The sequence below is a fragment of the Zonotrichia albicollis genome, chromosome 10 (assembly GCF_047830755.1).
Source record: "Zonotrichia albicollis isolate bZonAlb1 chromosome 10, bZonAlb1.hap1, whole genome shotgun sequence".
NCBI lineage: Eukaryota > Metazoa > Chordata > Aves > Passeriformes > Passerellidae > Zonotrichia > Zonotrichia albicollis.
The window spans coordinates 34,992,255-35,006,897 of record NC_133828.1 but is presented as its reverse complement, the minus strand read 5'-3'; the positions used below and the strand labels follow the sequence as shown (position 1 = coordinate 35,006,897).

At 43.3% G+C, this 14,643-nt stretch overlaps 1 protein-coding gene across 3 annotated transcripts in view; it reads right to left on the bottom strand.

Moving 5' to 3' along the window:
- The window catches only part of GLI2 (GLI family zinc finger 2), a 187,729-nt gene that overhangs the window by 50,433 nt on the left and 122,653 nt on the right, over positions 1-14,643 (bottom strand). The window lies entirely within an intron of this gene.

Genomic DNA, 14,643 nt, shown 5'->3' with positions numbered 1-14,643 from the left:
GGTAGGGAAATTAAGTTATAAAATTGTGTCTACAAAGGGAGACCATACAGATGGAGTTTGTTAAGAGACAGCAATACAGTCAACAGTGGTTAATTCAATTGCCTGCTACTTATCAGATTTTTTTAAAAAAAAGCTTATCCAGCTTTTGTAAATGCAAATGCAGAGGAGCATTTCAAAGAGCCGTTGTCACTGCAGCTGGAGAGTGATGTACACATGCACATGGTCTATCCAGGCCAAAGAACCCAGCCCTGCATATCTGCTGCGGCTGCGCTGGTGCCCAGCAGGTCTGGTGCTCACCAGCCTGGAAGGAGAGGGGGCCTGGGCACAGACAGCTCCTCACCATGCCACCACCCACCAGTGGCTTCTGTCCTTAGGGCTGTGCAGTGGCCTCATGTCTCCTGGCCACTGCTCTCACCTGCCCCTCTGCCTGCATGGGGCCTCCCATCAATACCGGACACCCCAGACCTCCCTTCACCTCAGGTTACAACTGGGCACTAAGCTCAGCTGGGTAGAAGCAGCAAGTTCAGTACATCCAGCCCTCAGCTGACCCTTAAATTATGCCAACCTGACCTCAAATGTCACATCTAATTCCCAAAAGCACCAGGCTGATGCCAAGTAGCTGAAACTGTTTCTCTCCTAAAAGCTCCAATGGCAGAGGCACAGCCACTCTTTATGCTCCCCCTTCCAGGGAACTGCAGCTGGGTTTGGGGTGCTGCCTGAAAAACAGGGGGTTTTGCAGTATCAGTGCTGGCAAAGGCCCCCAGACATCCTCCTACACTAACAGTTCTGGTGCCTCCTGTACTGCTGATCCGGGGGCAGAAACAGGAGGATCTTCATCACTCCACAGCCTCAAAAAATCACCCTTCCTGCATCTTACCAAAAACCAGTGCACATGGCATTAAAGTGGTGACAGGGATGAGACCCCCAGCCCTGTTTGTGCACACTCAAACTACGCAGGGCAGAGGAAGAGATGGCTGCATGGGCAAGGCAGGTGCTCAACTCACAGGTTACAGCCACTGCTTTCCACAACAGCAGCCCAGCTCTGCCTGAAATGGTCATCTAGCTAGTCTGAACACAACCCCCCTGCAATGGGGACAATTTAAAACGACCAGAGAGCTGTGGAGGGGTTCTTTGGAACATTTTATCAAGAAAGATCGAGAACATGATTTATTTTTTGCATAGGATAAAGTTCACTGTGGGATTCAGTGTGTAGCATGACGTAAAGTCTCAGGCAAGCCAAAAGGTGTTAACATTGTGTGCCCTTTAAATGAGGCAATTAGTCAGTAAAACGAGATGTGCTTAGGTTGGAACTATGTAAATACACTCATTTTATTAATATAAGGCAAAAATCTAAAAAATATATATTGCTGGGCAATTAAGTCACCAAGTATTGGTTCTATTTAAAATTCAAGAGAAGGGATATTAAACATACTCAAATTTTAATGAAAACATTTGCATCAGTTTTAATAATTCAGCACAAAATGTTATTTAAACATTTCTCTCTGGTTTTGGAAAAGGCAAACACAGGGCCATTGTACTGGGGTCTGGAAATGAGAAATCAGAACTGCTCAGGTGCAGTGGATTTCTTTACTCACTTTAGACAACTCAGTAGCAGACAAACCAAGCCTGGCAATCAAAGCTATGCTGAAATCCCATTTGTGAGGTTTTCCATGTGTTAGAAGCTTTTGAAGGTCCCGTCAGTCATCTTTTTGCACCATCACGTATCACCTGCAGCCCAAGTTGGTTTCAGTGAGGTATAAGCTTTTACATACCTTCATTGTAGGAAGAGCCTGTAGACAGGATTTTGATAAGAAATTCTCCTATCTGCAGTTTAGTTTTAAAATAGAACTTAAGATCCTGCACTTTGCATGTTTTGGGTTTTTTTTATTTAGTTGTATCAGCTGCTTGATTTGCTTAAATAAGCAAAGGATGTAACAGGTGAAACTAATGTTGATTTAAAAAATATTTTATGGTTTAAATCATATAAAGTATTAGTAGGAACCAAGGAAATTCAAGTATCTGGATCTGAACTGCTAATATTCACAATTCTATTTGTGCATGTCACATCCCAGTACAGGAAAGCTGCTCATAATCTAATGGCAATATAATTGCTCTTACCCAGCATGCAGTACATGTTCAGTACTCATGAAAACATAAGGATTAATACAACCATTCATGCCTACTACAAAAGAGTTTCCAGCCAATGCTAAAAAGGTGCAAGAATGCACAGGCCATGTTCTAAGGTCAGTCATAGAGTATCTGAGGGACAGAGCAAGTGCAGGAAGTTACAAGGACCTATTGGTAGGAGATAAACGTTTAATTACAAAATTCCCACATGAAAGGTCTCATTGTCCTGTTCAGTGAAGGAGGATAAAAGTTTGACAAGTCAAAAATTACTAACAAATGCAGCTTGTAGTATTGTACACATGGATTTTTACAGGCATATTTGTCAAGTTCTTGTAACATCTCCAAAGAAGCCAGACTGCTGGGCTGCATGTCCACCTTCTACCTTCAATAACAGCTTCTGAAAGTCTACAATTTCATTTTAATTAAAGATTTCCTCCTGGACACCACTGGCTCTTTCAACTGAATCTCAAATGTTATTGGGGAGTGCAGACCATGGTGGCAGACCAGGAGATGACTTTCAGCCCAGCTTTCACCCAGTGAGGCTGGTAACAGGAGCAGGAGATTACACTGAGACCTTACACTGCTAAGTAAAGAAGACACCACACACACCCTATGTGCACACACAAATCCTTACTGCACTGGAAGTTCATAGATTGCAGCAAATTTGCTGGTGAATGTGTGAACCACAAAATTGCCCTGCCTGGGAGAAAAGCACCAGTGAACACACAGCTGGAAGGGCTGGGTTTATGGAACACAAAGTAATGAAGTCAATCACAGAAACCAGATCCTGGAAAAAGTCCAGTTTGGCAACATAGTCAAAAACCAAGCGAAGGGATAAGAAACCACTGCATCCAGTGCAAGACTGCGGCAGGGAGCACAATCTGTTGCTCTTCAGCATAAGGCACCTTATGGAATCTTCTGTCCCTCAATTTGTGCCATTTACTCTCTGAGTCACCCTGGGAAGGGTAACTCACCCAATGTGCTGCACCAGAGTGACATACCTGAAGCAATGTGACATCTGCACAGAAATCAAACCCAAGTCTCTGCTCACCATCCATCCTTATCAGAAACTGTCACATAATTCACCAGAAATGCAAACCCTGCTCTGCAAGGAAGAAACCAGGTTGACAAAATCCTAAGCTCCAGCAGTACATCAGGACTTGAAGGCAAAGAAGTTACAGCTCACAGAGCTCCTACCTTCTTCACATTTGGCAGAAGTCATCTCTTAAACAAACAAACAAACAAACAACTCTTTGAAGAGATTCCTATTCTTGTGGTAACACTCATCCAGGCACTGACAGGATTCAAACCAGACGCGGCTGAGGGAAGTCTGGAGTCATACCAGGTTTAGATCTCGCATGCCAAGAGAGGTCAAGACCCAGCCAAGCCTTGAGCAGACAATCCCAGGACATGGAGGAAGTGGTGTTGGTGGGAGAATGCCTTTCCCTCCGACTCATTAGCCAAGGCCACATGATGCTGCTCTGGCGAGGAATATGAAGTGGTTTTCATTGCTAGCCACTACAGCCCACAAGTACAGTATATTTGTCCTCTGGAAAGATCCTCTGGAACCCTGAAAAGACATGACTTCTAAAATACCTAAGCTTGCTCAATTCCATTTTAGCCTCTTACATCTCCCGTCCTGGGTGAGGGTTTGAATTTCTCTGACCTAGCCAGAAAAGCGGTTGGGTTATGTGTTTGTGTACAATTTCTTTTCCAAAGATGGCTAGAAATCTATTTGACTTTGGAAGTCTACTATTTTGTCAAGTGAATAAAGTGGTTTGGGTTCTGCTAACACTGGTTTCATATGACTATTTTTCTGTTTAGAGACTTCTACTGGAAACAATATATAAACAGGTTGTAACTATTGAAGCTTCAAAATGTACTGGATAAAACTTTGCAGATACTTCACTGTCCATCACTTCCTAGCAATACTTCTTACAGAGAATCAGTTGGGCTGGAGGACTAGGAAAAAAGAGGAAAATAGAAATCACTTCTATATGATTCGTCTCCTGGGAACTAACTGCAAAATCCTTCTAGCTGGTCTACAGAAAATAGAATTATTCACCCTGACCCGATCCCTATAATATACCAACTCTCATGCTGCACCTTGATCCCCAAAAGATGTCATCACAAATGTGTGCCTTGTAATCAGGGTAAAACAGCAGCAAAGGCCTCATTTCAGAGGCCAGAGGAACTGAAAATGACATTGGCTCCTTGAGCAGCAACACAGTCTGACCTGAGGGGTTATCAGTTACACAAAGCAGCACCTCAAACACTGGTAATTCCTTGAAAATTTGGTCATGGTAGGAAGCAGACACTGGGATATTTTGTCTGCATGGTAACATGGCCGGACTCCTCAATCTGGCCTGTTTGACACCACTTCTGGGATCTCTGTGATGATGCTGGAGTCACAGTAATGCTGTGAAAGTAACGACCACAGCTCTAGAGTCCCTCTTCATTAAACTGGGACTTAGACTTTGCAAAAACCATCTAAAAAATCATAACAAGTCTTTCATGAGAATACCAGCAAATAATCCACTGCTGTAAGAGGTCTGAAGTCAACAGCCAAGTCTACATCGACAGAAGAAAAACTACTAATATGAACTAATTTCAGAGCACAAATACACAAGCAGGGTTTAGTAAACATTTCTCTTCTGCGGTATCTTCAGAAGAGCACTCTCCTCAGGACAGCATGTGAATATTCATTAAAGTTTCTCTGAAGTCAACAGACCTGAACAGGCATTTCTAATTAAGCATACAGTCACACATTCTCCTGAATAGGAAGAGACTTAAAAACAGTTCTTTAGCCCAGAGCACTTTTTGTGTGACCCTCTACATTACCAACTCATCTTTTAGATGACACTTTTCAAGAAGATACTTTTCAAGTACCTTCTACAAATCTTCTCCTTCTTACTACTCCTCATTAGATTGATCTTTCTTTAATTTACTGATTTGATGACTAGATGCATTAATTCCTTCACCTCCCTATCATTCTACACTCCGCTTTCTGTCATCTACAATGCAGTTTTCTCTTGTAAAATATCCTACTTCACTTGAGTGAGAATGAAAGACAGCCTATGAAATGAAGTGTTTTATCTCACAGTGAAGACAAACAGCCTTCAAGTATGTGCATGTAAGAACATCACCCTAATGCAGCTGTAAGCTTGAAACTTTCCTATTTTTAATGTATTAACCGCACTCTGGTAGACTTCCTCTACCAGTGGTACTTTGGGATGTGTGGTTACTCTGTGGGATCTTAAGAAGCTTTCACATGAAGCATTCAATCAGCAGGTACCATGTCCAGCAGCTGGTTTGCAAATCAAAAGCCATGTAAGTAGCCCCATAACCAAGATAGGAAAGTCTCTTTTGAAGGGGCAAGAGAAGGAATAAGACAAATTCTTCTCCAGGATGCTTTCACAGGATCAAAAGGCAAATATCTCAAAGGCCCTTGCTGGATTTAAGAATGCACATTTCCCTGAGAGACTTAAAACTCAAAAAGCTGACTGTGACTGCATTTTATACAGTCCCAATGTATTTTTTCAGTCCTGCCTGGCTGTACCCAGGTGCTGTTATAAGTGACTTTGGCTCACGTGTGCAGAGCAGGGAGAGGTGTAAGAGAGAGATAAAATGAGCTGTGCAGGAAGAACTCCACTGCTGCAAAAGCACAGGCACACCACTGCAGCCAGAGAAAGGGCAGGAGGCAAGGGTGGAGCCTAATTCTCACATTTAATCTAACAGCATGAGCTCAGCAGCAGGGAAACCATGGTACAGGTCCTTCTACTGCCCAGGGGGTGAAAAAGGACAGCTCCTACCATGCTCTAAGGCACTCCCCATTCCGGCAAGTATCTGCTTAAAAAAATCATCAAAAGGCTCACATTCTCCTGGTTCACTATCAGCTACCACCATCAATTATATCAATACCCAGCCCCACATACACCAATGAAGTGGGAGCAGGGAATGCAGTAAACTTGCTCTTGAAGTGGAGCCTGGCCAACTGATATCATCTAAACCTTGAATGTGTTTTTTTCACAGCACATCCTCCCATGAGATTTGCCACGTGCATGCTTCTACAACAGAGAGGAGACAGGGCAGAAAACATCCCCATTGATCCTGAGGGAGCTGCATGGCCTGGGCATGCACACTGGGCTCCAAGTATGCACAAGCCACCTCATTAACATGCCGGTGTTTCTTAACTCCACTCCAGCCACTTTATGAATTTTTAGGTACTTAATTTCTTTACTACAGATGGCTTTAGTGTCCTGATTTTCAACAGAGGTTGGAGTAGTTTGACCTTAAATAGAATCCAGCTTGTTTGAAAAACCCATTGAGCATTGAGCATTACTAGCACTTGACAAGCCAGACCTAAGAGTCAACACTGTTTTGAAATCCACAACACCCACTTTCAAATGCTATTAGCCAGACCCAGTACACTGGGATTTATGATCTGAAATAACACTGGCACTTTTAAAAGTTTGACCCTTGAGAAATGCTCTAAATTTTAGCTGTTAGCTGCCTATTTAATATCAATGGTGAAACATAAAAGAACAGGAATCAAGAGTCTCCAAGGCAGAAAATTGTGTAAAATCACAAATTCTCAAAATGGTCTGGCACACAGAAGAAAAACATATTTATGTGGTTTAGTGTCAGAGCCAGGGCTCTAGAAAGCCCGCTAAAACACACGCGCTCCCACGGGAGGGATGTGCAGGTCTGAGATTTGCCAGGGTAACAGCACCCACTTCTGCAGCCTCTCTGGTTTGTGCAGATGGGCCTGCAAGGTGTCAGCTGCATGCAGGGTATCCAGATCCACACTTCTGCCAAATAGGGTCCTTTTCACATTGGTATTTTTCTTTTAAGTTTCCCCCCAGCCATCTGGGTGGTCCAAGAATCAGACCCAAAATACCTAGGATCCCTCGAACCACATGTTCTAATCCCAGCAGAATTGACTCAGTCCTTCATCCATCCAGGGTAAATTGACTTCCCTCTTTGCAGCTCTTTGCTGCGTGGGGGGAGCTTTTGGATGAGATTTGAAAATTTCCGCTCTGTATGGACATTAAAAATCCTACATTTTTCTTCCAGCCAACATCACAAGCCAGCATTTCTGCCATTAGTTTTTATCTCTCAGCAGCCTGTGTAATTTGCTCCCCATGGCCACTGGTAGCTGGGAATCCAGATTAACCAGCACCTGAAAAGTGATGTGCCGCAGGCTTCATTCCACAAGCCAATGGGATGGATACATTTTGTCCATTTATCTTCACACATACTGGAAGGATTTCAGAGAAACACAGTGAAAATGAGGAGGCTGAGTGGATTGATATTTGACTATATGCTGCAGGCTGCAGCCTGGCCAGTTCATTAGAGCAGGGAGGAGGATATGACAACATGCAGCAAATATCTGGAGGGACGTGTTGCACAAGGAGGTGTGCTAGCAGCAGGAAGGTGAAATTCGGGGAGAGAAAAAAAGGACGGTGGACCAGAAAGGTGAACTGCATGGAGAGCTTTAAATACTGAGAAAGGACTTGCTACAGGATAGAGTAAAAGTTTAACCTGGAAATACAAGATCAGGAGATACAAGAGGGAGCCCACAGACCCCAGTGCAGTACAAGAGAAAGTGCTACAGAGGAAAAGAACACTGCAACAAGTCCCAGCATCTCTTGTCTTTATGACCACAAGAAGCTGGTAAGAGGTGAAATACCATCTAGAGAAGTGATTTATTCAGGATTAAGAAAAAGAAGAGGCCAGGAAGGGCAGTGCTCCCCATTTAGCTGAGAGAAAACTTGAGAAACAAATTCAGAATACTGGAGTTTAAAAGGGCAGGAAGTTGGCACCGAACATTTATCCATTTTCACAGATGCTGAAAGCAGTGGAGAATGGGCAATCCCATTGAGATAGCTTCTGAAAGACACGCACCCTCTGTTTAGAAACTCTTTAGAAAGCAGCAGGAAAAGAAAGTTCAAATAATTTTTTTTCCTAAAGCACAAGCTTAACAGCGGATAAGGTGGAAGCATGAAGTCACTTTTAATCTACTATAAAGTGAGGTAAGCAAAGGGATTATCACTTAAGACTCGCTGACATGAAGCTCTGCGAATGACATTTAAAAGCAATGGTGGATTACACAGTGACATCATATTAAATGAACACATGCCAGAGGTTTACATAAAAGACCTCAAAGATCATGCTTTTGTTCTCAGTACTAAAACCTCTTATCCATTTTTAAACTTCTGGCGGTGATCAGGCTAAATTAGAGGGGCAGTTTTTCACAGCACCAGCAACTCGGTGGCCCAGATCTTCACTAAGTGTGAATGGGCAAAGCTCGATCTGAGCTCACCCAGGCCCCTCACTCACTCCAGCCCAATGTCACAGCATTCAGCAACTGGAGACCCAGCCCACACACTTCCAAGCGCAATCTGCATTTCATTGCATAGCTTAGTGAGTCTAAAACCACTCCCCTTCAGGTCCCTCTGGACTTCAGGTTTCAGTTACTCAAAGTACTCTGAAGGCTATTTAACTAAATGCACATGACAAAACTCTCCTGAATTTAAAGAACAGCACAGATGTGTAAATCTCTCTCATAATGAAATATGCTTGAACAACTTTAAAAAGATTCAAAAGAGAAAGCTGTGGGGGTTTGTATTTTGTTGGTTTGGTTTTGTTTGTTTATTTGTCTGTTTGCATTTTGGTTTGTTTTTTTATTTGCAGAATAGTTTATAAGACAGGAAAAGCCTCCAGAAACATACTAGCCCTGATCAGTGTTTTGGATTATGCCTTCCCCATTCCCCAAAGACCTGATCAGCCTGTCCTCCCACTGAGGCCAGAAGTTAGGCATGGAGCTTCTCGGTTTCTGCACAGGCAGGTAGCGCTGTGTACCTCTTCCCTGGTGCCTGAAAATGGCTACATGACCAATCTTGGAATCCAAAGGAATCTTTTGTCTTAGCTCTCAAGATATCAAAAGGATGAGTATTACTCTGACAATATTTTAGAGATGAGGAAAATAAAGCACAGATAGAATTAAAGTAATTTTTCCAGCTCCCAGAACATGACAGCCGAAGCCTAGTATTTCATCTGTGGTCTCCTGGAGATGGAGATCAAGTGACCATCGAGTATTAATCTTGGAACTGACAGTCCCCCAAATCACCTCCTGTAGGTTACCAAAGAGCCACCTCAAAGCAACAGACTCCTGCTAATTACAGATCACGGAGAGGTTTGAACCAGCCTTCTGGATGGGACCAGACCCTGCAAACCATTGAAAACTGACACATTCTGATTTTCTTAAATAAATAAAAGAAACATGTGGGAAAGAAGGGGACAGAATAAATTGGATGTGGGAGCCCCCAAACCTGTTTCCCAAATGAGCAATGTATCTATTTGGTGAAAGTCGTAAAACTTTGCAAAAGACATAAGAAGGCCTCTCTGAGCAGCTGTTTGCTTTGACTCCGGAGGGAGCTCGCTCTGTCTCCTAAGCAGCACAGTACCATCAATCATGACCTGCCAAAGATTTTCTACTCCAGTAGCAATGTAAATATGAAAACACAGAGGTTTTATTGGTATATACGTTCTGTGGCTCAGCTGAGAGGCATCCTTGCTGCAGGAATGACCATCACCAGGGGTCCCATCCCCAGCCCAGCTGCAGCCCCTGGCAGCAGTGCCCCATGGAGGGTAACCCAAGGCACTCTATGCACGCTGCATACTGCACAAAGGCAGCTTCCAGAGCACTCTCTGCAAGCAGCTCCTCTCCTCCACAGAGCCAGGAATTCCCCTGGATGGAAGGGATGGCAGAGAGGCCTCGGCAGGGAACGGGGAGCACCATCAGGTGAGCCCTGGCAAGGTTCAGCTGAAGCGTGGTCAGGGCCACAGGGCAGTCGGAAAATTTCACCGCAAAACTCTGATACCCCTTCAACGCGTGTATTGGAAGCAAGACCTTTCAAAGGATTCCTATCTGGCAAAATTGATGGGACTTTGTGTGTGTTTTTGTGGAATGGGAACAGCAAAAGGCACATCTGTGACAATAAAAAATTCCAGCTCTAAAGCAAGAGACACTGGTGTTTCTAAAAGCAGTTATAAGATGATGATGATTATTTTTTGTATGGCTAAACAACATATTTTCCCTTAACCCCACTTGGCCTCCCTTGGCTGAATCTCACAAAAAACAACAAAGGAAAGAGAGAACCAGACTGGAACAGATATTAAACATGGAAAATCTTGGGTTTGACATTAAATTTGGCATATTTGTAAACACTTGAGACATAGTCTTTTTATGATGAAAAGTTTAACAGTCAACTCCTCTGCCTGTGAATCACCCTGCATAAACAGCTCAGGAACATTTTAACTGGTCCTGAAAAAGTATTCTGTAATTTTTAACACAGTATAAAGGAAACACACTTCAACAGGGAGGGGTAATAAAATCAGATAAAGAAAAAAGTGTAGGCTGGATATCAGGAAAAATCTGCAATAATATATTAAGATTTCAGGGAAATGGAGGAATATCCTTGATTAAATGAGATAAAATCCCTACCAGAGGGAAAATAAGGGCAACTCCACACTATCATGGAGATGGAGTCGTCTCTATGTTTAGGTCTTTGGGATAATTCAATCCTAATGAAAACCATGGAATTTGTGATTATCAGCTCAGGGTTGGGGGTTTTTTTTACTATTTTTATGTCTGGACAGAAGAGCAACACAATATTTTGTTAATAAATAATGTCAGTACTGAATCCTAAAACACCGCCAGGATGTTGGTAGAAAAACAAGGCTGCTTTTGTTTTTTACAGTGCATAATGCCTGATGGGTTTTAACCACAGTTAGGAGCTACTGTTAAAAAGCTTCTTGCTGAGTCAAGCCTAGGCATGCTGTTTACTAGGGTTAGCCCCAAAGGCTCTTGCATTGGCAGGGACTTTTAAGCTGAGCTAAGGAGTTTTTAGTTATTTTTGTTGTGATTTAAAAAACAATAATAATAAAGAACAGGTAAGCATGTAATCACCTTCCATATCTGCCAGCAACTTTCCTCTGTAGTCAAGGGCTTGGTCTTGCAAAGCTGTGCCCTTAGCTTAAAGCAGAGACCAGGCCCAGTGGATTAGGTTATTGCGAAGAACTTCACTAAAATACAAAATACCCGTGTTGTTAGAAAAGGACCTGTACTAGCTTAGGAAGTGAATTTCTCTGGTTCAGCTTTGAGCCTGCACACACCTGGCTGATGACTTCTGCTCAAATAATGCTGACCTAAAACCAGCAGCAAAGAGTGAAATTCTGACAAATCAATAAAAGCTGCATGCAGAAAGTGCATATAAGACCCATCACTGCTCTTCCACAGAGCCTGAGCCATCCTGCGCTGTGGAAGAGAGGATCAGGATCAGAGGGGAAAAAAAAGTATGTAGCTCTGTAATTTGATCCAGTATCTCCAGAATAAGGCAGAATCTCCAAATTTATTTTTCTGTCTTTTCTTAGCCTTTGAGTATTGTAGTATTACTTACTGTTAAATGAATGTTATATTGTGGAAATGTTGGCTCATACCATTTTATGCACCAATAAAATTTTTTCGATTCATTCTGCTCTAGTTCTACATTCCTAGAACAGATTTCATCCCATATCCAGCCTCACTCCATTCTGCATTGCATTCTTTATGGTGTCCACTGAATTCCAATCCTGCCTCTCCCTCTATCCTCCATATTACCACAGGCACACTATCATTGCAATCCTGGACAATCATCTGAATGAGATACTTTATTTTTCTACACAAGCCAAGCAAGCACCACAATTCTATCAAATTATTCTTAATACCAAGAAAAAAAAGTCCAAATACTAATGATGTCCAAAAAATTCACCACCAAACAAGTAAAACCAACAGTAGTTGTACAGAAAAGTGAGTTGTCCTAACAACTGGAGAAACACCAGAACAATCTCTGAAAGTAGAATTCAAGGAAACCCCAACATCATCTGCTTCTGGACATATATAATAAATCCTCAGTGGTTTAGAAGAAGACTCATGTCCTGAAAATTATTTGTCATGCTGCTTGACAAGAAAATCTGAGACACCAGGAATGACAGTACTGAGGAGAAATGCAGCAAGTCTTTCAGGCCCATCTTGGCATGGGGGTCCTTTTTTACTCAAGTTTTTCACATTCCCATCTGTGTTCCCAAGCAAAGGGTCCCACAGGTGGTTCTGCTCAAGAGAGCCTTGCAGATGAGTTCTCTCCAGTTGAGATAAAATAACGTATGTTCTCATTAGGCCGAATGCAAACAGTGATGAAGGGGAATGCACTGCCAGGTCACCTCAAGCAATCAGGAAACAAACCTTTGACATAATACAGCAGGCAGATAATAAGACCCCATAGTTAGCAAGAAATGAGACTGCACTTAATTTGCCGTGCAACATTCACATAATTAGATAAATTTGGTACCGTCAAGGCAGCAGACAGGTAGAATATAGACTTGATGAATTGGGTGCTCTCTGTCAGGCACCCATCACATTAATCATAAAGCCAAAACTCAGTGACGCAATTTTTCTTCCAAACATTTGCCATAATTTTCTAGAGTGAGAATATGCATACGCCCTTGGGGTTTTTTTACAGGTTGTTTACTTTCAAAACAAGGAGGATTGATTTCTGCCCCACCAGGACAGAGTACAAAATTCTAGAAGCTCATCTGTGCCCACAGAGTATTGAACAAGGCTGCCGGGAATGCCGTAATTCAATCTGATTTCACTGGACAACAGCCCGAATGAGCTGGTGGCATAAATTGTCCAGTGTATTGGACAAGAGCCATGCAACCACCAAGTATGCTCTAGCCCAGGTCTACCACCATGTCTGGATGATTCCACACTGGACATCCTCCAGCGAGGAGGGTGAGCGCTACAGTGTGACCTCCAGAGCACAGACTGGAGAAGAGAGAACAAAGACAAAAGAGACATAGAATAAAAAACAAGAAGAGTAAAGGACAAGACATGATTTTAGGATGTTGACAGATAAAATTTGAAGAGGAAAAAGGACTGAGACCACAGCTGCAGAGAATTTTCCCAAGAGGGTTGTGCATAGTGCAGGGTACTTCTTGACAAACAAACAAACGGAAGCGGCATTCCCTCGACCCTAAAAAATTGTCACAGCCTAGAAGCACTTGGCAGCTTTGGAGCATCTCCAGCCACAAAGGCACCTTTCAGTGCAGTGCCCCGGTAGCTTCAAAGAGGAGTATGTTTTCTCTTTAAGACCCGCAACCAAGTTTTCTCTCCCGTACCTCGCAAGTCAGTTTTGTGAGAAGAGTTGCTGCAAAGGAGAGGAATCCCAAAGAAGAAATGCAACAGGTATTTGCCAACAATTCCACTCAAATACTAAGCAGGATACTCTTGGTGCACTGATAGACAAATGTGGTAACTGCTAACACAGTAAATTATTAATATTGGTGCAGATGAACTGAAACCTGATCTGCCAGGGCTGTACACTTTGCCAGGATCGATCAGCTGGACAAAGCCAACATGAAAAAATACTGGGGTTACTGGGGATATGATTCATAGGTATGCAGCATCAGTGGCAAGCTCTCAGTTGCATTTTGTAGAAGACCTTGCCTCATGACCCCGCCACAGAAACTGGTGTGGAGCCCCAGAGTATATGCAGTGCCCCCAAACCTGCTCGTGAAGGCTGAAGGAGAACACGGAGTGGGGCACACAAATAACCTGCGACAAACATCAGGACATCTGCCCGCCTCTCTTCTAACCACTGTTCTGAATATCTCCCTGTTCCATATGTGCTTTACTAGCCAGAGCTCTGGCTAAATAACTATCTCCCAGCAAGTTATTATTCTGTCTTTTTTTTCTACAATTTTTGCATGAAAGAGCAGAACTATTTCATGCAGCCTCCCTAATCCCCCCCCGAGTTCCCACGTTAGCAACTTGCTTTCCCCTTTGCACACAGCATGGAAGAAGCTGTTCTGCCCTTTTAAACATCCAGTCAAATTGACTGTCAGCCTGAAAGACAATGACTTGTCTTCTATAGGATCCGGGGGAATGCCCTATCATTTATTTCTTGCAGTATTTTGGAAGCAGAATAAAGCTGTGGTAGCTGTGGGGCTCTACAGATCTGGCTGCTGCTGTCTGCATTACTTGCTCCCCAGGGTCTGTTCCCCTGCTCACACCTATCCAGAAGCAGCACAGCTTCAAAAGCAGCTCCAGCAAACCTAGGCGAGCACAGCCCCTGGTCAGACAGCAAGACTGCAACAGGACTGCAGGGGATCAAATGGAAGGTTTTTAAGTGATGAGCCCTAGCTGTTCTTTCCTTGTTCTTGAAAAATTATTCTGGCCCTCAGTGGGTCCCCTACACCCAGTACTGTGGGACCTGTCCCTCAGCCGATGTCTGAGCCCTGTGTTACAGCTGTGGGTTGAAGGATTTTGGAATGGCCATGGGACTGCCAACGCCATCACACTGCTCCTCACATCTCATGGGAAAGGTACATGTCAGGGACTAGAAGAAACACTTTCAGCCCCATCATCACTAGAACCACTGCTCACGTCCCTGCTGGCTCCATTTTCCTTGTCGT